Genomic DNA, 23,677 nt, shown 5'->3' on the forward strand with positions numbered 1-23,677 from the left:
TGCACTGCAGTTCTAATTATAATTTATATTCAGCTTTACTAAAGTATCAAGTAACATACTTAAAGTAACAATTTCTGTCATAACCCCACTTGTAAAAATGTTTCTTATCCGAAAAAGACCTGCTACCTGAACAACTATCTACTTGTTTCATGGCGAAAACATGATCAAAGTAAAAAATGAAAACCAAACAAGAAATAAGCTCAAGATACATTGCTTAAAGGATTACTGCACAGGTTATGGACCACACATGATAGATTGGCATTCTGTTTAGTTTACAGGTAAAGCCTGCAAAGATGACTGCAAGTCTCCAAAAAATGTAATGAGCTTCTTAAAATAATGTAATCCTGTCCTTTATTGCAAATACTGTCATATGCATTTCAATACCTAAGGCTTATACGTTATCTAGTTATGTAAGTATTCTCTGCATGGCAACAACAGAAAGACTTTCAATGTTGGCAATTCTTTAACAGTATGCTTATTAAAGCTTACTTACATTTTACAATCTCAGACCAGCTTACCTGATGGTCAGTAAAGCATTGCTACTTAAACACAGAGCAACAGGCACTTTCTGAATAATAATAAGCATAAATCAACAGTATAAAAATATGACAGAAACAAGAACATTCTGCAAAATCAAGGACAGATGAAAAGTCACTGTACTTGTGTCTACCTTGTATGGGGGGATACTCTGCACATTTACACTGCATAACTGCTCCTTGCCTTGCTTGGACACATCCAGAGTCACTACATGGGGGAGTGGGGTGCAACAAGTATGTCACAATTTGAAATATCTCTGGGTGACTGTGATGGCCCTGACACATTTGTCATACCTCTCAACTTCAGAGCAAGACATCTGGACAAAGCCATACATAGAAGTGGGACAAAGGCCCAAAAATAAGGGCAATTTTTAAATATTCCTCTTATAAACTTGGAAAGATAATAGAATAGTAGGTCTTGCATAAGTATGAATTTTCTCAAGGGTATGAAATCTGAAACTCAAATGTCTGTCATTATTTTCTAACTTCAGCCTTTAATCATTTGACACTGATTTGCCAAAAAAACACAATTTTATGAAAAATGGACCAAATATGTGATGCAAAAATATAAAATAGCCACACAATACAGCTGGGAACCTGTCAAAGAAGGGAAACGTTTTTAATATTAGTACTGCTAACTTGAGCAGCTTTCTTCCAAAATTGCCATTTTGCGGAGGGGTTATTAGGGGAAGAGCAACATTTTGAGGCAAGATTGGGGACAGTTGAAAGGTTTGGATATGGCTAATTTTATAAAGCAATTTATTTGCTTGTTCTTTTCAACCTGTTAATGCAGAAAATCTGGACAAGGCCAAATATATTGGGGGAACATATAAACAGTACTAAAAATTGCTCTTGTTTGAACTGAGACAGTTGATAGAATATGACAGGTCTTGCTTTAGCATTAATTTTTTTGAGGTTATGAAGTCTGAAACTCAGTGTCTGTCATTATTTAGTGACTTAATTCCTAAATGATTTGTCAGAAAACCATAACATTTTATGAGGAACAAACCAAAAATAAGAAGCAAAAATCTATTCATTCTGTGAAAATCTGAACAGTTGAGAGGTATAGTTCAGCCAGGGCTGCCTTTGAGTTTGCCACCCTTCCCCCCTCACAAAATCAGGGTCGAATGGATCCTCCCCCCTGCAGCCATTCCAATGAACCATTACTTGGCTATTTCACCCCATTTACTATAAACACTAAGGTGCATACCACTTTACTTCTACGATGATTTGGACTTCATTTTTAAGTTTTATTTTGCATTTTACAGCACAAACACTAAGACATCTGCTAAACAAAGCAATGCAGTCTGACAATGAAAACAGACTTAGCCTTAAAACTCCTCTGCCCTTGAAACTCACATTAATTGAAAGAGCATTAAAACCCACATTCAAAGAAAATACATTCTGCCAGTGGCAGATAAAGATTAACTTTGGGCTGTTTTCAAATCATAGGCCCATTGCACACGAAACATACACGTGCTCTTTCATACACCTTCCTGACTGTATTAAATTATATTCCTTGTACAATATAGTACAGTTGTTAGAGGGCCTTTTAAATTTATTGTTTTGAACATTTTTCCAGTAAACATTGAAACAAAATGCATGTACCAATAATGACAAAACTGCCCAATTCAGAACATTTTTCCAGTAAACAATGAAACAAAATGCATGCACCAATAATGACAAAACTGCCCAATTCAGAACATTTCCATCATAAAAGTCTACTCAAACTTCTGCAGTCCACCAGTATCAGTAAATGTGCACAGTCTCTGAAGTAAAAGTCATCTAAATAATTCCACATTAAAGAAATCTGTAACTAATGAAGAGGTTGCTGCTAGCAAACAACTTTATATTTCATTGCTTCATCTACAAATAAAGTGCCTGTTGCCCTTGAGGAATAAATTGCCTATATTGCATTAAAAAGATGATAAGCTAGTAATATTGCAATAGGGAATGGATGGCAAACTGATAACAGGTTCATAGTTACTAGGTATCTTCGCCAAAAAGGACTGCAGCATCCAACTCCTTTGCAACATGGTACGCTATCAGTAATACATCTGCTTACTGTGGGAGTAGAACCCACAGCCTTCTGCATCAAATGCAAATACATTACCTGTTGTGCTATTAACAATGCATGCAGACTCAGCATAAGCAGTACTAAACATTTGTTCCCCTGCAGCTCTCAGCTTCTTGTAAAATCTACTTGACACTCAGCTGTATCTCTGAACTTTGCAGCACAAGAAATCTAGAAAAAGCCAAAATTTATTGGGGGGGGGCAAAACCCCAAAAACCAGGGACACATTTTAAACATGCTTGTCTAATGTTGGAAAGTTGCTAGAATAAAATGCTGTGTTACCACTATACATTTCACTGCCAAGTATTGAACCCAGGACCCTGTGCAAAATAAAGCAACATACCACTATGCCAAATAATCTGTTTTGTGAAAGAGAGGAAGACTGAAACTCAAATGGCTACCATTTAGTGAATTCAGTTCTCAACATAGCTGTCAACCTCTTAGCACAAAACACCTGAACAAAGCCAATAATGGGGGAATACAGGCCCCAAACATATTCAGTGAATTCAGTTCTCACCAGAGCTCTCAACCTCTTAGCAAAAAACACGTAGACAAAGCCATTAATGGGGGAATACAGCCCCCAGACATATTCAGTGAATTCAGTTCTCACCATAGCTCTCTACCTTAGCACAAAAAAACCTGGACGAAGCCAATAATGGGGGGGATACAGTCTCAAAAATAGGGACAAATGTCAAATACCCATGTTATAAACTTAGACAATTGCTAGAATAAAAGGTTTTGTGTTACCATGTACTTTCTGAAGAATATTAAGTCTGAAATTCAAATGCCTGTTATTTTTGTTTATTTAACATTTGTTAACCAGGGATGTCTGATTTGGAACAAAAGCCAATTTTCAGCAAAGGCCCAGGGGCAACCACTCCAGACATATGTCTTTGTAAGATGGGAGAAAATGCAGACTCCAAAGAGAAGGCACCCCAGTCATAACATAACTTAACTTCTACTCTGATAGTCATACTACTACTTCTCACTTGTGCTACAAATCTAACCCTTATTACGTCTCTTATCTCCCATACCTTTAAAATGCATACATTATTAATCCCTTCACAACTCCAACTACTGATCTGCATCTCTCTCCTACCTCCTCTAGCCACTACATATCTCCTAACTTCATATGAACAACCAATCCACTACTCCCTAACCTTTCCCTCCTTACACACCTCTTCACCTATACTCCCTTTATTCTCAACTTCCATAAACCTAACTTATAAAGCCAGCTACCAACTACCCAAATACCACAGACTTGTACATATCAAGTTTAACAACCTCAAAACTAAAAAATCACTAGTCTGCCTCTGTAAGCCTCTCCAGCCTAAACAATTAATACTTATCCATGCTCTATTGGATGGGGACATTCATCCTAACCACGGCCCTCAACATACCTATTCTGCAGGAAACACTAATCAAGATATAACTACTACCCTCTTACCTACCAAACCTGGCAACTCACTCTCTGTTGCTCATGTTAATATTCGTAGTATTTGTAACAAAATTGCTCAAGTTAATGTCCTCTTAGATGTCCACCGATTTGACATACTTTGCTTATCTGAAACATGGCTAAAACCAAACATTAAAGACAATGAAATTACCCCACATGGGTATAATATTATAAGACATGACCGCCTAGCCAAAAAGGGAGGAGGAGTTGCTATTCTTTATAAAGCTAACTTTCAAATCAGTACTATATATCCCAGCCTTCCCCTAGACAATAGTACCGAAATTATTAGCCTAAAGCTTCAACTCAACAAAAATAAAGCCATAGATATTATTTGTACATACCTTCCCCCAGGAAATAACATTAACACGCTTGAAAACTTCCTTAACTGGCTCTCCTCTAACCTCACACAAGAAACAATTATCCTAGGTGACGTAAACATTGATAGGAATACCTGTAAAAGTATAAACCCCACCTCCCATATAAACCTATATGACTTCTCACAACTCATTAACAGCCCTACCAGAACTAATAAAATCAATAACCATGAAACTACATTAGATTGGATACTTACTAATAGCCCCCAACAAACCTATATATCTGGTACCCTTCCAGACAATCTAAGTGACCATTCACTAACCTACATTATTAGACATAAAACAAACCTAACTCTTCCTAACACTGTCCTAACATTACGTTCAAAAAAGCAATTTAACTCAGAACTCTTTCTAGCAGAACTAAAACAATGTAGTTGGTCTCTACTACAACAACTTCCCCTTAATGAAGCAGTAGACTACTTTAATTCCACATTCGTATCCATTCTAGACCATCATGCACCTTTACGAACTATTAGAACCAAAGCTAAACCAGCCCCCTGGCTCACCAATGACGCTAGGCAAAAAATCACTCTCAGAAACAAATCCCGGGCAAAATGGCGCACTACTAGGAATCTGACTGACCACCAAACCTTCAGATAACTTAGAAACAGTACAAAAAAAGCCATTCTGACAGACAAAAAGAACTATTTTCTCTTATCTCAACAAACCTCCAACAAGCAACCCAAACAATTCTGGACTAGTATTAACAATCTTCTTTCCCCAGGACAATATATCACCCCAAACCCACTAGGCTCCAACCCTGAAAATCCTCACAAACAGCTAATGCCTTCAACTCTTTCTTCACAAATGCTATCCAAACTCTAGCTAGTCACCTATCCCCAATACTGCAAACCTGCTTACATATTCTGCTACTCTACCTCCTTCTTTTCATTTTGAACCAATTCCTACCTCCTTTAACCTTTCACTCCTCCTCAAACTAAAACCTACTACCCCTTCTGCAGACAGACTCCCTGCTGAGTTCCTTCAAATAGGTGCCAAAGCTATCACCTATCCCATCTCTATACTCTTAAACAGATCTATAAAAGAAGGAACTGTTCCTTCCATTTGGAAAATATCTCATATTATTCCACTCCACAAAGGTGGGAACTCCAATGACTTCTCTAACTGCCGTCCTATAGCACTCTTATCACCTCTTGCAAAAATATTGGAAAAATGCATACATAAACAACTACTAAACCACCTTCTCCAAAACAACCTACTTGCTACTTGTCAGCATGGATTTAGACCTTCCCACAGCACCTCCACTGCATTGCTCTCCTTTACTAATTTTATCAACTATAACCGCAATAAAAATAGTCTATCATCTGTAGTCTTCATTGACTTATCTAAAGCTTTCGACATGGTTAATCATCAACTTATTCTGCATATTCTTACTTTTCTCTCACTTGATCCTCCCTCCATAACTTGGTTCACATCTTACTTAGAGAACCAACAACAGGCAGTTCTCTGGAAAAACTCACTATCTGATCACCTTCCTATCTCTGTAGGGGTTCCTCAAGGCTCTATCCTAGGCCCCCTTCTATTTTCTATCTTTATTAATGACCTGCAAACAGCTATCCCAAACACTACCTGCATTCAATATACAGACGACTCTACTATAATCTGTACAGCCACCTCTCAAACTGAACTCCAGTTTATTACCCAAAAAGCTTTTAACACTGTAGAACAATGGTTCTCTCAATGGTGCCTGCTCCTCAACCCTAAGAAAACTAAACTGCTACTCTTCTCACCAACCCGAAAGTCCACCCCTCTTCACTTCACTCTTACTTCCAACAACGGTACTGTTATCTCTCCTGATCTTACCACTAAGCTATTAGGAATAACTATAGACAACAATCTCAACTTTGATTCTCACATCAACAATACAATAAAATCTGTTAACAAAAAATAGGATCACTATAAAGAATCAAACCCTTTCTCACTCCACTAGCAAGGACCACAATAGCTAGAACCCACCTAATCTATACTCTACTCTATGCCTCACCCATATTCACCAATCTCTCTAAAAATAACCTCAATAAACTAATAACATCCTATAATAATATTGCTAGATTTGCTACAGGACCTACTTTCAGAACCCATCACTGCCTGAACCTAAAACAACTAGGATGGCTTGAACTTCTCAACCACCTCAGACTCCAACAGCTTACAATAGTGCACAAGACCCTTTACCAACCTAGCAAAACCCCAATACTTTCCAGTCTCATTACCCCTTACAATAACCTGAAACACCTGCGCTCTTCAAACAAACTTCTGATCCATACTACTAAAACTAACAGTTTAGCAAGAGATTGCTTGTTCTCCAATGCTGTTGGAAAAATATGGAATAAACTACCCTCTGAGATTACATCTCTCACTTCACTCCCACTGTTTAAAAGGAATCTAAAACTGTATCTCAATAAACACTGGCTATGCTCTTGTACTAACCCAGACTAACCCTCTCTCCTCTTTCTTTTTTTCTTAATTCTTTCTCTTTCTTCTCTTTTCTTCTCTTTTCTTCTCTCCCTATATCTCTAATACCTTTCCCTTCACACCTCAATGCATTTGTATAAATTCTTTATGTTAAATTTCATTGTAATTACTATGTATGATTTCAGTCTATACATTGTATTATGTAGTATTTGCTCACACACAAAAAAAAAAAAAACACCTTACAATAATATTTGTTTTGCTACTTCTTTATAAACCTTGTAATAAATACTGGAGCTTTTCTCCCCGGGCCTCTACTGAAAATGGACATATATCCAGCTAGACTAGCCATTTACAAATGTAAAATAAATTAAAAAAAAGAATCAAACCAGAGAGCCTGCAACTGTCAAGTAACAATGCTACCAATGCACCACTGCACTACTGACTGTGTAAGGTAACAAAAATACAGAAACCACAGATTTTATAAGGAACAGAACAGAACAAATATAAGGCAAAAATCTGCAATGTTTTACAAATGGTGGTGGGTAGGGAATTCAGGCCCTTGCCCCCTGCAGCCAAGGTACAGGGTTCAAGCCTGGTTCAAGCCTGAGATATTCTCTACCCACCACCATGTATTTTATAGCCACCAGTATACAGCAACTGGGGCATTTTACACACACACTCCTGTGGTGAGTCCTTTCTTCCTGCAGACATTGCAGTCCAATTCCTTTCCAGTCTATACAGTTGTAACCAACTGCATAGACTTCTGGGATGCTCTTGACAGCTGTGTTTCTAATCCAGGCTGCTGGATGTTGGGCATGCCACGAGTGCACATGCATGATTTTTGTCTTTTTTCTTTAGTTCCTTTTTCTTTCTTTTGGGGTCTTTCTTCTTTCTTTTACAGCTGAGGAGGCTGCAGTCCTGCAGTCCAATAGCACGGGCCACCCCTGGACAGCACATTAAGTGTCATTGTCCCTGCACATACTTGCCATTAGCTTTGAGTGATCAATGCACATTAACCATATTTTGCTACTTATTGTTATATTTTTATAGCTCAACAGTTCTTCAGTTTTTCAGCTTGTAATGGTTTTCATGTTTGCAAGACTGAAACAAATCTTAGGGTTTGAATTTATCGGCATGTCTGCAGTATCAATAAGCCTGACACTAACCCCCGGATTCACTAATCTTCCATGCAGGTCTAGCTTAGTCCTGCACGGAAGTGCCCGTTTAGGAGCAGGATGCACTGCCTGAGCTCCTAGACTTACATGGAGCATGTATGAATGCAGGGGGCATGTCTGAGAGCAGAGCTCTCAGAATAAATATGCCTCTGCAATGTAGAACAGCAGAAGGTGTTAAGAAATGAGTGAGATTTCTCATAGGTTTCCTCATATCCCTACCAACAGTCCCCATGTGTGCAACAACAACATTACATATACATGAAAAAAGAAACCCTTTTATTTATTTTTTAAAAGCTGAGTTCAGCTAACCATAGGTGCGCGGGTGTGCCCATTGCTTAGCTATGGTTATAGCAGCTTAAAAGGCTGCAGAGGATAACAAGGAAGATATATGCAAATGAAGCAGCACAGCAATAGTGTAGTGGGCAAAGCATTTGCCTAATGAGCAGGCATCCCTGGTTCGAATCCCACTGCAGCACAGTCTATTTTACATGGCAAAGCACGTTATAACTAATATTTTTGTTGCAAAACCCACTAAAAACATATATTTATGAACTGGAGTACTGCAGGAAATGCACATGTGAAGTGTCAGTGTCATAATGAATAAGGCACTAGTAAGCAGGTTTAAGCACAAATAAGTGGTAGTAAGCAAATGTAAGCACTAGTAAGCATGTTTAAGTGCATTTACACGGAGGTAAGCATTGCCTACACAGATTAAGCAAAGTATAAGCTAACTGAGTGTAAGAAACTATAACCAGAAGTAAGTACTGCTTAGCTCCGCGCAAACCTGCAAAAACCTGCTTACAACTGTTTTAAAGTGCTTTAACCACTTTGTATCCAACGGCCCATGTTATGCCCAGCAATAAAATAAACAGCTCGTGCAAAGCTCAAACCCAGGAGCCTGCACACCATAGACAAAGTGATTTACCACTAAGCCATGCCAGACATAATTAAATCTGATGTTTTCAGAAACATATCATCCAGTCCAGTCATGCAACAGTACAGAGAATGTATACCAACATCTAGATGGATGTGTGTGTAAATATATTACTATCTAAACAGATACAACATATCTATATATGTAGATATATATATATATATATTTCTAAAAATATATAGATATATAGTAATATATATGAACATGCATACATGCAAATGCCTACATTGACACATACATGTGTCTACAACTATATGTCTACATATAGTCAGCAAGTTACATATGTGCACGCAGATATATATCTATGTAGGTATATATGGACATAGTTATATATGTGTAAGCAGATATATATATATCTATATAGGTATATATGGCCATACATCTGTAGATAGCAATGGCATCTTAACAAAACGATATATGTCCACATGCACCGTTAATGAGGTTGAGAGGCCCCAAACACTATACGTCTTGTATGAATACACATCCCCCCACTGCCAAACACGTCCACCCTGCAATACACTACCAAGTGTTGCAGATCCCATAACCAGGACCTGACACGACATGGGCACAAGATGTAGGACCTAACATGACATGGGCACAAGATGTTAACAGTACTACATCCCACCTGTATGATGCCCGGCTGGTACTGGTAACATATCATGCAGTACAGTCTGTCTCCCATAGTAAATGTAAAATGTGGAAGCCATCAACACTCCCAGGATACAGATACACAGACAGAGATATGCAGATAAAGATACACACATATATATATCTAGATATACCTATATATATATATATATATATATATATATATATATATATATATATATATATATATATATATATATATGGATGTATATAGAGATATACATGTGACTACACATACACACGCAGATGTGACTACACATACACACGCAGATATATGTACAGTAAGATACATATGTAGAAGGTGCACACAATATGGAATAGCCACTATGCCTACAGTTAACACCTGAACAATTGGACACTGTATGGGCCTCCCATACAAATGACAATCGTTCCTGCAACATATACCCACAGAGAGGTCACAGGAAAAAACACCACACACAGGTTTGCAGAAATGGAAAACATGTAATTGTGTACTATTACAGTTCTATATGCCATGTCATATAGCTGTTCAGACACTGACATCCATATAAACAGAGTAATGCAGTTTTGAAACAGTTATACTAATATAGTAGTCTGGAAAGGTTCACAACTGTTGCTATACAGGCCAAGCCCTTCAAATTGTACAATAGTGAAGACAGACTGGGCCACAGGATACAAAACAATCAACAGTATGTAATGCAGGTGTATAGCTCAGCAGCCTCTATCTACACTCTGTACAAAATCACTTGGTGGTAAAAATGTCATGTGACCAAATGGGTTGTAACTATTACATAGCAAGGCATAACTGACACCATCACAAGCACACTGACAAACAGAGCAGTCTGTATGGCAGGAGGCCGTAGGCTTGCATTACCTCAATTCATGTAAGTAATGTAAATATAGGTGATACATATGGTACTGTACATCCAGATACCTTAATGCAGCTCACCTCTGATACCCCCACATTTTGTAACAGCCTAGGTCATTTATCGTGCTCCCCCCAGATTCAATAATACAGGGACATATACCACTGTTACATACACTGGCCTCTGGAATGCATAAGGATACACATGTATTGTGTAGGTGATGCCCACACATATGTGGTCCCAGCCCCACCGTATGTGTGTGGGATACAATAGCAGTGGACTGATGGTAGCAAAGGCAGTGTGTTATATGCACAGCCCACTACAAAACAACCCGCGACAGCATGTCACATGTGCAAAGCTTGATATGTAGGTGGAGGACAGAGGCTGGAACACAGGCACATATGTGGAAAACTGTTGCCATACACTAAGCAAGTTGCTGGTGTTACAGGATAGTCTGCAACATACCCTCAGTCAGGGAATTGAGGTTAGAAACAGAAATGGATGTAGCCATGTACTGATAGCACTCAACACACACACTGCCAGTGAAATATCTGACACAGGACCCATGTGGTGGACAGACAAAACATGATAGGCACACCTCTGGCCACCAAGAGGATAGGCCCACAGTTGGGAGCTATGCAGACAGACTGCATTCTAAGGTAAACTAGTATGTACACACAGACACACACACACACACACACACACACACACACACACACACACACACACACACACACACACACACACATGCACACACACCCTGTAGTGCCAGTACTATAGAAAGCATAGCACAACTCTACTCGCACTCTGTCTGTAGTTCCCGAACCTCCTACAAACATGTAGCTGCCCTGAGTGTGCCAGTTCTCCTGTAAAATGTATTGCTACCTCCTGTCTGTAACAGTGATGCCCACACACAGGAAGGATGTCCATCACACAAGAAATGTAAAGGGACCACATCCACATGATGTAGGGATTTATAGTAGGTGGTTGCCATGACAGTGGTAATTGGAAGTACTACACATGGATAATCATATATTTATGGATAATTATATGTACATATGTTTCCACCATATGTCCTGGACATGGAGTGCAGCCCTACCCCAGCGTGAATAGTCCCAATGTCGTAGTGGAAGGTGATGTCAGGTATGTATAGCAGGTATATTAGTAGACTATTGCTACTGTCATTGGGATTGTCTTCACAGACATGGTGTGTGTGGGAGGTCACATCTGCTTATAACATGTGCACCATTGGCTACTGACAGATGAAAACGCCTTGTACATTTTCAGCGTTAAGGATTTATATCAATAAAGGTTTCTGGCTGGTAACTACTACTAAATTCTTCTGGACTTTTTTGTTTGGTATTGGCTTTGGTCTTGGCTCATTTTTCTCTTGATTCTTGGTTTTATGGAGCCGCTTGAAGAATTTAATTCACCCTTGCAGAGCCCAAGTGATGTAAGGAGCCGTGAAACAGGTGAACTTCAGAACATTTCCAGCCAGTTATCCCAGCTGATGGATCTTTTAACCCCAAATGGTTGAGGGGTTGCAACTTTACTATCTAATGTCAGTTTGCCTGGTAATCAGGAAATTCTTTTACGTTGAGAATGTCAAGTGAACACTGTGGTGGCCGTTAACATCAACGGCCCAAATGAACAAACTTTGGACAATACTTCTTCTGTTTTGTGACCGGAACAAGTGGTTAAGTCTACACAACAGAACAACACAGCAACCAGTGGGGGTGGTGTTTCCACACAACAAGATTTTGATGAATGGTTATAGCATACGCCAATATTTCTCAACCATAGACCTCAATCAGTTCATACTGAAAACATGGACACCTTCAGAGTAAGCCTTGACAAACTTCATGAGGCTTTATCCAAATTAAAGTTTTAAATATTGAGAATAATTATTTGGGGGAATGTGTTAGACAGGGGATAGTGCCCAAGGGGCTTAGAGTTAACAAATACCCCAACAATGTTACAGTAGGCACTGATTTTTATAAAGAGTTGATCAGTATATTTTTGATAGATGTGGAATTGAAATCTTGAAAGCCATAATACTTAACAATGTACAGGAAATGAATGTTTTGAAAGAACATATAGATGCATTGAATACTGTGATTAGGAATGATTTATTGTTTGGTGTACAAGCAGAACGTGATAAATAATTTAGTATTAGAATCACTATAGATAGAAAATCTGAAGATATTTTAAATAGAAAATGTAAGAAACTAGATAGAGATTTAAAGGAATATAGTGAAGGTAAACAATACCCACCACCAAGGTTTCAATACTACATGGTATCTGCCAATAGAACATATGCTCAGGCTTTACAAGATTTTGAACCATTGGAAACTAATGGGAATAATACATCTACTACTGGGGGTCAGGAGGTACATTATGATAATGACAATGGGGGATATGTTTCCCCCCGGAGATCAGAAAGACTCAGACAAAAAAACTATAACACACATTTTCATCAAGCCCCCCCCCAACTGAGGGGAGGGAGCAGCAGGTGTACTTACAGGTAGATGCTTTTACTACTAATTCACTTAGTGCACACAATGGCCATCATACTGTAAGCCTGCAAGGATTTCATATTTTTTAATTATAGTTCCCTGGAAGTTACTCCAGAATATTTTAGTCTTTTTACCAAAGGGTTTAAATTTATACCCCAAAGGAATGGTTATTTGTCACAAGTTATTCTAGATATTAAGTTGTTTATCAGAAAATTAAACTTAGAACATTTCTTTCAAGGAAATGAGTATAGTTTCAATGTGGATGTACCCCTAAAGAGTAGTACTTTTAATCCACAGTTGCATCCCCAGTTAAAGAATTTGGAGAGTATATTAGAAGGGGAAATAAGAAAACTATACAAAAACCCATCTAATATGCGTATCAATCATCATTTAAGTAAAGAAGAAAATGTCTTGTTCAAACAATTATGTTGTAATCATGAGGTCTGTATTATGGAACCCAACAAGGGTGGCAGAATAGTACTCATGGATAAAAGTATTTACAAGGATAAAATGTTTTCTTTGTTAAATAATGAATGTAGATACAGCTCGGTATCCATTAACAAGATTAATGTAGCATATAAGAAAATTGATTTGGCCCTTAAGGATCTATTTGATCAAGGGGTTATTGATTCACAATTACATTCCTATTTAACAAACAACTGTCCCAGGGTACCAAATATATTTGGCATACCCAAGGTCCATAAAAGTGTTGCAAACCATCACTTAGACCTATAGTGGCTTCTGAAGGCTCAAAAGTGGCTTCTATAGCCAAATTTTTGGACTGGAAATTAAAAACCCTATGGGGGGGGGGGTTGTTCACACATACTCAAGGACTCTTGGGAATTTTTTGCCAAAATTAAACCTAAATATTGTGTTGATGGACTTATTTTTCTTTGTATAGACATAATAGATTTGTTTTCAGTTATTCCACATGATACAGGGCTATTATGGTTGGAAGAAGCACTTAGAATGCGTCCTAATATTTCTGAAAATTATGTCTTTCTTTCTTTAGAACTAGCTGACTTAGTACTCCGAAACAATTTTTTGTTTTATGAAGGACAGTTTTTTCGGCAAGAACAAGGTGTTGCCATGGGAGCTAGTTGCTCCCCTACCTATGCAGATATTATTTTATCTGTTTGGGAGAAAAAGTTTATACACAATTGTATATTTGCACAATATTGGAATTTATTTGTCTGCTACCTGGATGACATTTGTATTTTCTGGACCTCTGATATGCCTCAGATGGAATAATTTATGACATATTTGAAACAAACTACTAATTTTCTTCAGTTTACTCAACATACTTCAACAGTATCCTTTAACTATTTAGATGTAACTGTATCTTGTATAGACAATGGTTTTAAATCTGTAGTCTACCGGAAGCCTACATTTCTAATACTTATATTAGTTATGATAGTAATCATCCTATGTCTCAAAAAAAGAGTATAATTAAAGGACAATATGTCCGTGTTAGTCGCATGACATCACAGGATCAAGATTTCATTACTGAATGTCATACCTTGCAGGAAATGTTTAAGGACAGGGGATATCCTTTAGACCTTATTCTTGAAATACAACAAGTTATTTCAGGGAGACATGATAGATTTTCACCAGTACTTAGTAAAGGTTTGTGCCCTCAATCACTAGGTCCCACACGGAACAATGGTCAGGTTAATTATAGTAGAGCTTTTGTTACTAATTTTAGTAAAAATGCACATCAGATTAGGGCCATTCTGGACAAAGAATGGAAGAGATTTTCAGAGTTTACTGATTTAGAAGTGTTCAAAAACAAACCTCTTCAAGTTTTATATAAGAAGGGACAAAATATCAAAAATGCATTGGAGAAAGCTGCTAATTTGAATATTTTTCTATTAAGAAGACAAGGGACTTTCAAATGTGGTGACTGTAACCAATGTAAATACATATTACAAGGTGAATAATTATTTTTACAGGCTAGAGGGATAACCATCAGCACTAATAATCATTGTAATTGTAACTCAGAAGGGCTTGTTTACATTGTTTTATGTAGATGTTGTGATGCATTTTATGTGGGTAAAACTGAGCATAACTTAAAACGTAGGATTAATGATGTCAGTAAGAAAAACAAAACAAATGCACTTTATAGGCATGTCTTAATGTGCAATACTGCTCAGTTTTATTTTTATGTTATTGAAATGGTTTCTAAGGACATTGGGGGGGGGTCCTTGGGAAATTAAATTAGAACATAGAGAAACTCTTTGACAAATTAAATTGGAAGCCAATAGAACCCCAGGACTAAATGACTCCATTTCTATTTTACCACTTCTTAAATTGAAATCAGTCAAACTATAAATTATTACATTGCATTTATTTCTTATGTTTTAAAATTCATATTTATTATATCATATTTGCAATTGGTGTTGTTTTAATTTTATTACAATGTTATTTTTATATAGTATATATTTTTTACATTAACTATGTTGTGGGTTTAAATGTTTATGCATATTTAAGCATGGTTTTAAATGATGAAAAGTTGGGTATATGTCTTTTTTCTATGTATTTTTTACCATTTAGGTACTAATAATTAATTGCCTAGTTATTTCATAAGTTTATTAGCTTAATTGTTCAATTAAGTTTAGGGTATATAAGAGCAATTCATTTGGTGCTAATTGTTTTGATTTCTGAAGAAGTCTGGGTGACACTCGGACGAAAATGCCTTGTACATTTTCAGCGTTACGGATTTATATCAATAAAGGTTTCTGGCTGGTAACTACTATTAAATTCTTCAGGACTTTTTTGTTTGATATGGACTATCTGTTTGACACTATCCTCATATGTGCCACTCACAGATTGACCCTACATATACTGGGCTGCTACACAGTTTGGTCTGATGGCTGTCTGTGCTATGGGACATGCGTGTGTATGGCCCTACAAATATGTATGCCAATACGGTACCATACAGTGGAGCAGCATTTAACATCAGATAGGACAGAACCTAGAACAATGACATCTACCACAGTCTGTACACAAGCTAAAATACATATTAACAATACACACACTGTTGACATTCACTATAAGTACACAGACCTCAGTAATGTGCAAACATCCACAGAATGTCCAGGTTATGTCATCAAATATAACCCCTACTGTACATAACATGTGTAGTAGTCTGATATCTCACTGGCTTGTTATCAGGTATGATGACACTAATTATGGTGTACAGCACATATGCACCACTTCATGCACGACATACGTACAAAGGTTGACAGAGTTGTGGCTGGAAGCACATACACGGAGCCAATATTGACATGTTGCTGTGATAACCTCATACATTTACTGTTGTAACAGGGTTTGTTGCAACATATGTCCTATGAGGGATATGAAGTCAGTAACTGTCACAGCTTTCACCATCTACAGACTGCAATCCTCACACTACCTTCTGCAGTCCATAGATAGATGGTCTGTGGGTAACACATGAAACAAAAGGCACAACACACTGCCCAGTCTGCAGATGACCCTGCAGATGGGGATTCCTTATAAACATGGCACTGACATGGCAGGTATTGAGACATGTAGGACAGCCATATCCACACACACACACTGTTAAACCAACATTACTTCAAATGCAGTATAGCAGCACTTACAGTCCTGTAGTAGGACAGGCACATCCCCCTCCTGTGTGTTGCCCTGTTTCCACAGATTATGTTGTCAGAGGTAAATCCCCAATCCATCTGAGATGCTGTTTGCCAAAAAACTGATTTAGTTCCTGCTCACAGTGAATGAAAAGGGCCAACACCAACATGATGTTCTTAGATATTGGAGTGTGTTCCCATGCAATTGGCTATGGGAATGTTACCACAGCTGTTCCACATGCAATCAGCTAGAGGAGGGCTGCAATTCATGCAGGGGCCATCAGCTGATCATGAGCATCAATTAAAATACACATGATGCTGCCTAAGCAATGGAGGTGTAGGTCACCACATCCACCAAAGATGGAGTGGGAGAGGCAGACAGAGGCAAAGAGAAGTCAGAGAGGGGTGGGAGAGTAAAACTAAGAATGTTTGCATCATGCACCTTCCAGGACAGGGTATCAAACCCCTGACGACTATGCAGTGCTATCACAGTTCTATGCAGTTATTGGATGTGCAACATGGGCTACCTGTTGTGGAGCCCTTAGAACATATATGTGATGGTGAGTGACATCTGCAACAGGGATACAGTAGCTGTATGGTAGGTGATGTATACGTGCCTGTCAGCATGAACAGGTGCCAGTATCAGTGCAGCCACACTTTCACAGGGATGCACACATAGTGAAACACTTGGCAGGGCCAGGATTACAACTCATCAGTAGTGGGATTGCCACAACACATCACTGTGCAGGTATTACGTGTACCACATGGGTCATATGGGGGTTGTATGGGCAAAGGGTATGGAAAGGTGTCTGACATCAGACAGCATGCTTCAGTATGCCCATGGGGGTTGTAGGTAGTGTGTATGTGAACATACACACCATACAACACACACACAAATACACAGGGTGCCAGTACTGACATGCATGGGTGCATGTCTGCATGGTTGTGTGATGGTCGACTGTACCAGCAGGCTATACAAGGCTAGGCAATGGGTATACCTTGGCATCAGGCCACATGACAATGGTCTGCATTGTGGCTCAGGGCTGTAGTGTCTGCAGTTGCCCACACAGGTGGGTATTGTATCCCCATCCAGTCACCTGGGTGACTATTGTGTGTGGCCAATGTTATGCATCACTTGCCATGCATATGTTCCTTAGTCCATGACATGGACGGTGTCTGGGATGTGCACACATTCCACATGCATGTACAGTGACATGCAGAACTGTACCTGGGGTATCTGGCCCATGTTGTATGCACAGATTATCATCAGATGTGCCAGTCTTTCCCACCTGTGGCGGGAACTGGTAATGTTCAGCAGGTTTACCCTGCACCTACATTGATAGCATGCTAATGGCATTCCCTGGTGTCAGTGGCATCTGTCAATACAGGGCATGTTGTCAGGCATGGTATGTCCTTTGTGGATCACATGTGATGGCACCAAAGGTGTTGCAAGTGTCCATTGGGGAACATAGGAAAGGTGCACTGTCTGCATGTACATGCATATTGGACAAATGGACAGGGTGCTATGCTCTCTGTAGCCCACTGCTATCATCCCATAGTTACTATCAGTGGCCAATAAGCAGTGTACTACCGACATATTGGCTGTTGCCTAGGCATGTGTGTGTATGAGACATGGGTTGAGAGTGTGCTCTGGGTAATACTGGGGTTGCTAACTGTGATTACCTGGCCTTGATGTCACATGTATGGGTATGGCTTTGCACCCCAGCCTCTCAGCTATTTCACATCTGTTATCCCTGTATGGTGGACATTGTGATATATAGTAGAGACACCATATAGGAAATATGAAAAACCCACTCCACATTGGCCACAGGTGTCACACACTCACAACTGCCTCCACAGAGGATACAGGTTACTAACACACGCCCACACCTGTCATATCTGGGAGTAGAACCCCTACCTAACTAGTTTATTACACTACAGCACTATGCAGTTATAGTACATGCCACAGAAATTACTGGAGTACACCTTCTCTAAAGATGTATATCACATTGGATGACATCAGCAGGATTGTCAAAGTGGGACATTCGAATTATAGTTAGTGCAAAACACCTAAAATGCATTGCTCCCTACACAGACAGTGACACACACACAAAACATCCATAAATGACATGTGTGGGTATAGACCCCTTAAAACAGAGGTCTATAGCACACTACAGCATGGAGCTGTTATAGGACATGCCACAGGGATTACTGGAGAATACTTTCCCCAATGGTGTATTTCACAATGAATGACATCAGCAGGATTGCCAAATTATGCCATTTGAAATGTACTGTGTGTGAAAAACCTAAAATGCATTGCTCCCTACACAGACAGTGACGCACACACAAAACATCCACAACTGACATGTGTATGTATAGAACCACTAACAGAAGTCTATATCGCACTAAAGCATGGAGCTGTTATAGGACACACCACAGGGATTATTGAAGAACTCCTTCCCCAAAGGTGTATTTCACAATGAATGACATCAGCAGGATTGCCAAAGTGGGCCATTTGAAATGTACTGAGTGTGACTAGCCTAAAATGCATTGTTCCCTGCACAGACATCGAAACACACACAAAACATCCAGAACTGCCATGGGTGGGGATGGAACCCTGCCATAGTTCTAAATCACACTACAGCAGTAGAGAGTTAGGGCACACGCTATGGAGATTACTGGGCTACAGTCTTCCCAGAGGTGTATTTCTAGGTGGGTGACATCAGCAGCCTTGCCAAAGTTATGTATACGAATTGTAGGGAGTGTGAGTACCCTAAAAAGCATTGCGCTCTACACAGACAGAGTCAGACACACACGCACACTTGTCATGTTTGGGATAAAACACCTACCTAACTGCTTTATCACACTACAGCAGTATGCAGTTACAGGACGTGCTACGGAGAGTATTGGGCTACGACTATCCCAGAGGTGTATTTCTAGGTGGGTGACATCAGCAGCCTTGCCTACGTTATGTATATGAATTGTAGGGAGTGTGAGTACCCTAAAAAGCATTGCTCTCTACACAGTCAGAGACAGACAGACATGCACACAAACACACACACAGTTGCCAAGTCTGGGGTTAGAACAGCTACCTAACTACTTTATCACAAGACAGCAGTACACAGTTACAGGATGTGCTATAAAGATTACTGGACTACAACCTTCCCAGAGGTGTATTTCTAGGTGGATGACATCAGCAGCCTTGCCAAAGTTGAGCATATGAATTGTAAGGAGTGTGCGTACACTAAAAAGCATTGCTCTTTACACAGATAGAGTTAGACAGACACACACAATGTCTGGGATTAGAACACCTACCTAACTACTTTAGCACACTACAGCAGTATGCAGTTAAAAGATGCACTACGGAGATTACTGGGCTACAACCTTCCCAGAGGTGTATTTCTTGGTGGATTACATCAGCAGCCTTTCCAAAGTTGACTCTATGAAATGTAAAGAGTGTGAGTACCCTAAAAAGCATTGCTCTCGACATAGACAGAGTCAGACACACACACAAATTCACGCACTTGCCATGTCTGGGATTAGAACCCCTACCTAACTGCTTTATCACACTACAGCAGCACAATTATAGGACATGTTATGGAGATCACTGGGCTACAGCCTTCCCAGAGGTGTATTTCTAGGTGGGTGACATCAGCAGCCTTGCCAAAGTTATGTATATGAATTGTAGGGAGTGTGAGTACCCTAAAAACATTGTTCTCTACACAGTCAGACATGCACACAGACAATTGCTAAGTCTGGGGTTAAAACAGCAACCTAAATACTTTATCACATGACAGCAGTATGCAGTTACAGGACCTGCTATAGAGATTACTGGGCTACAGCCTCCCCAGAGGTGTAGTTCTAGGTGGATGATATCAGCAGCCTAGCCAAAGTTGAGCATATGAATTGTAAGGAATGTAAGTACCCTAAAAAGCATTGCTCTCTACACAGAGTCAGAAAGACACACACACACACTTGCCATGTCTGGGATTAGAACACTTATCTACTTCATCACACTTCAGCAGTATGCAGTTACAGAATGCACTACAGAGATTACTGGGCTGCAATCTTCCCGGAGGTGTATTTCTAGGTGGGTGACATCAGCAGCCTTGCCAAAGTTGAGCATATGAATTGTAAGGAGTGTGCGCACACACACACACACACACACACACACACACACACACACACACACACACACACACGCGCGCGCGCACACACGCACACACATGCACACGCACACACACACGTGCGCACACATGCACGCGCACGCACACACACACGCGCATGCACTCACACACATGCACACACACGCACGCACACATGCACACACACATGCACACACATGTGCGCACGTGCGCGCACACACACACACACACACACACACACACACACACACACACACATACACACACACACACATGCACACACACACACACGCACACATACACACACACACACACACACACTCTCCATGTCTGAGATTAGAACATCTACCTACTTCATCACACTATAGCAGTTACAGGACACACTACTGAGATGACTGTGCTAAAACCTTCCCAGAGGTATATTTCTAGATGGGTGACATCAGCAGCCTTGCCACATTTAAGTATATGAATTGTAGGGAGTGTGAGTACCCTAAAAAGCATTGTTCTCTACACAGTCAGAGATAGACACACACTCATACACAGTTGCCAAGTCTGGGGTTACAGCTCCTACCTAACTAGTCTTTCACACTACAGCAGTACCCAAATATGGGACATGCCACGGAGATTACTGGGCTACAACTCTCCCAAGGGTGTATTTCACATTGGATAACCTCAGCAGGCTTGTCATAGTGTAGCTATGGGGAGGGCAGTATGTGTGCATGGGCCATAATCCATTCATCTAGGGGTTGACACGCCACATGCTTGCACAATCGGGGTCATATTTCACAAGTACATGTATACAGCTGCTAGATGACTACTTTCTTGTACAGTCATGTTGCACAGCTGGCATGTGCACCGCATAGTCTGTAATGCTGAGAGATACTGGTGGATAGTATCTGCAGTGAGTGACCTATGCACCTCATGTGTTTGGGGCCCTTTGGCTGTATGCTGGGTGGGACAGGTCTGGATGGCTCCTTGTCACAGTCACCCTCTTCTACACATCTATGTACATCTACCTTTGGCTAATTATAGTGTGTTGTCCTGACATATATGTCTGTATTCCTATCCACTGTGTGTGCAAGGCATGAAGTACTAATACCTTTGCTCAGTGCTTCCTGGGGTACATTAACTCCAATGCTCTGGACCAGCTTATTAACACCCCCACAAGAGGTAAAAATATGCTGGAGCTGGTCATCACCAACATGAGGTACAAATGATCCACACCTGTGGTAAATTCCTCATTGGTCAGATTGGATCATAAACTCATCACCCTAGATATCCACATACCACCCTCACCACCCCCACCCCAAAAGAAACCATGGTGAAAAACTTCCCCAAGGTGAACTTTATGCTACTCAAGACAGAGGCGGCAAACTTCTCTACTCCCCAGCAGAAAGGCAATATGATTGAATCTGCTATATCCTAGACAAAATCACTCTACAAGCACCTACATGAGTGCATGAACCGTGCTATCCCAAACAAGACCAAGACCCATGCCTCCAAAAAGAGGAAACCAGTCCGGTGGACCCCGGCCATAAATAAGGTTTATGAGTCAAGAGCAACAGACACCAAAGACAATCACAAAGCATTTTTAGCTATGTGAAAAACCTAAATAAAAACTCAGAGATCTGCTCTGAGCTACAGCATAATGGTTCAAAATTCACGGAACCAACTGGCATCGCCAATATACTGGCAGATAGGTTCAGTGCAAACTTCACCCCACCCTCACCCCCCCAAAGGGCCAATTTCCATACCAGAAGGTTGTACTTCCCCTGAAATCACAGACACTAAGGTGAAAATAGCAATTTCCAAGGCAAGAAGCACAGCATCCTTGGGACCAGACAGCATCCCAGGCTACATACTACATGAACTCCAAAACAAATTAATCCCTCACCTTAATACCATGTTTAACCACAGCCTCACCTCAGGCTATGTGCTCATAGACTGGCGCACTCCATACTGACTCCGGGAATTAATACCCCATCAGTCTGACAAGTCTCGTCTGCAAGGCCATGGAGCGCATCATCATGGAACTCATAAACAAAGACATTGGGAACCTACAAACCCTTGACCCCACCCAGTCTGGGTTATAAAGGGAAGGTCTTGTTTCCTAAATCTGGTCAACTTTTTCGAAAAGGTCACTATAGATGAGGGAAATGTGGTTCACACAGCATACCTTGATCTCGCAAAAGCCTTCGATACCATTCCCCACTCGGGAATTATTGATAAACTCACCAACCTAAATATAAACCCCTATGTTACAAGATGGGTTGCTAACTGGCTCAAGGATAGAACTTATTCAGTGAGAACAGGAAACGCTAGATCCAACTCCAAACCTGTGACTAGTGGTGTACCACAGGGCTCAGTCCTGAGACCCCTCCTGTTTGGTATCTACTTCTCAGAGGTACAAGCTAACAAAGTTCACAGATGATTGCAAACTGGGTGCCATAACTGAGACCCCTACTGACATAGATATCCTTCAAAAGGATCTTATGGATACAGATACATGGTGCCAAACCACGGCCTCAAGCTAAATGCCAAAAAGTGCATTGTCATCCCCTTTGGGAAAAACCAAGTACCTATGAATTACAACACAAGTGGTAGCCCACTTACCATGGAGACTGTGATAAGAGACCTAGGGACTCAGGTGGATAGTAACCTCTCCTTCAACAACCATATTGCTAATGTGGTTAGAAAATCCTTCTACGTGGCCCACCTTATCAGAAAAGGGTTTGCATCCAGGAATAAGGATGTCATTGTCCCCCTCTACTCATCACTCATTAGACCCGTTATTGAATATAATGCCCCACTTGGGATGTACCTAACAAGACATCTGCAACAACTGGACAGGCCTCAAAAGTACCTCACAAAGAGAATAATGGGCCTCGATCAGTTGCCCTATGCCATGAGGCTAAAAAAACTCAGACTGT

This window comes from Protopterus annectens, chromosome 12.part0 (assembly GCF_019279795.1).
Source record: "Protopterus annectens isolate FY-2018-M chromosome 12.part0, PAN1.0, whole genome shotgun sequence".
Lineage (NCBI taxonomy): Eukaryota > Metazoa > Chordata > Ceratodontiformes > Protopteridae > Protopterus > Protopterus annectens.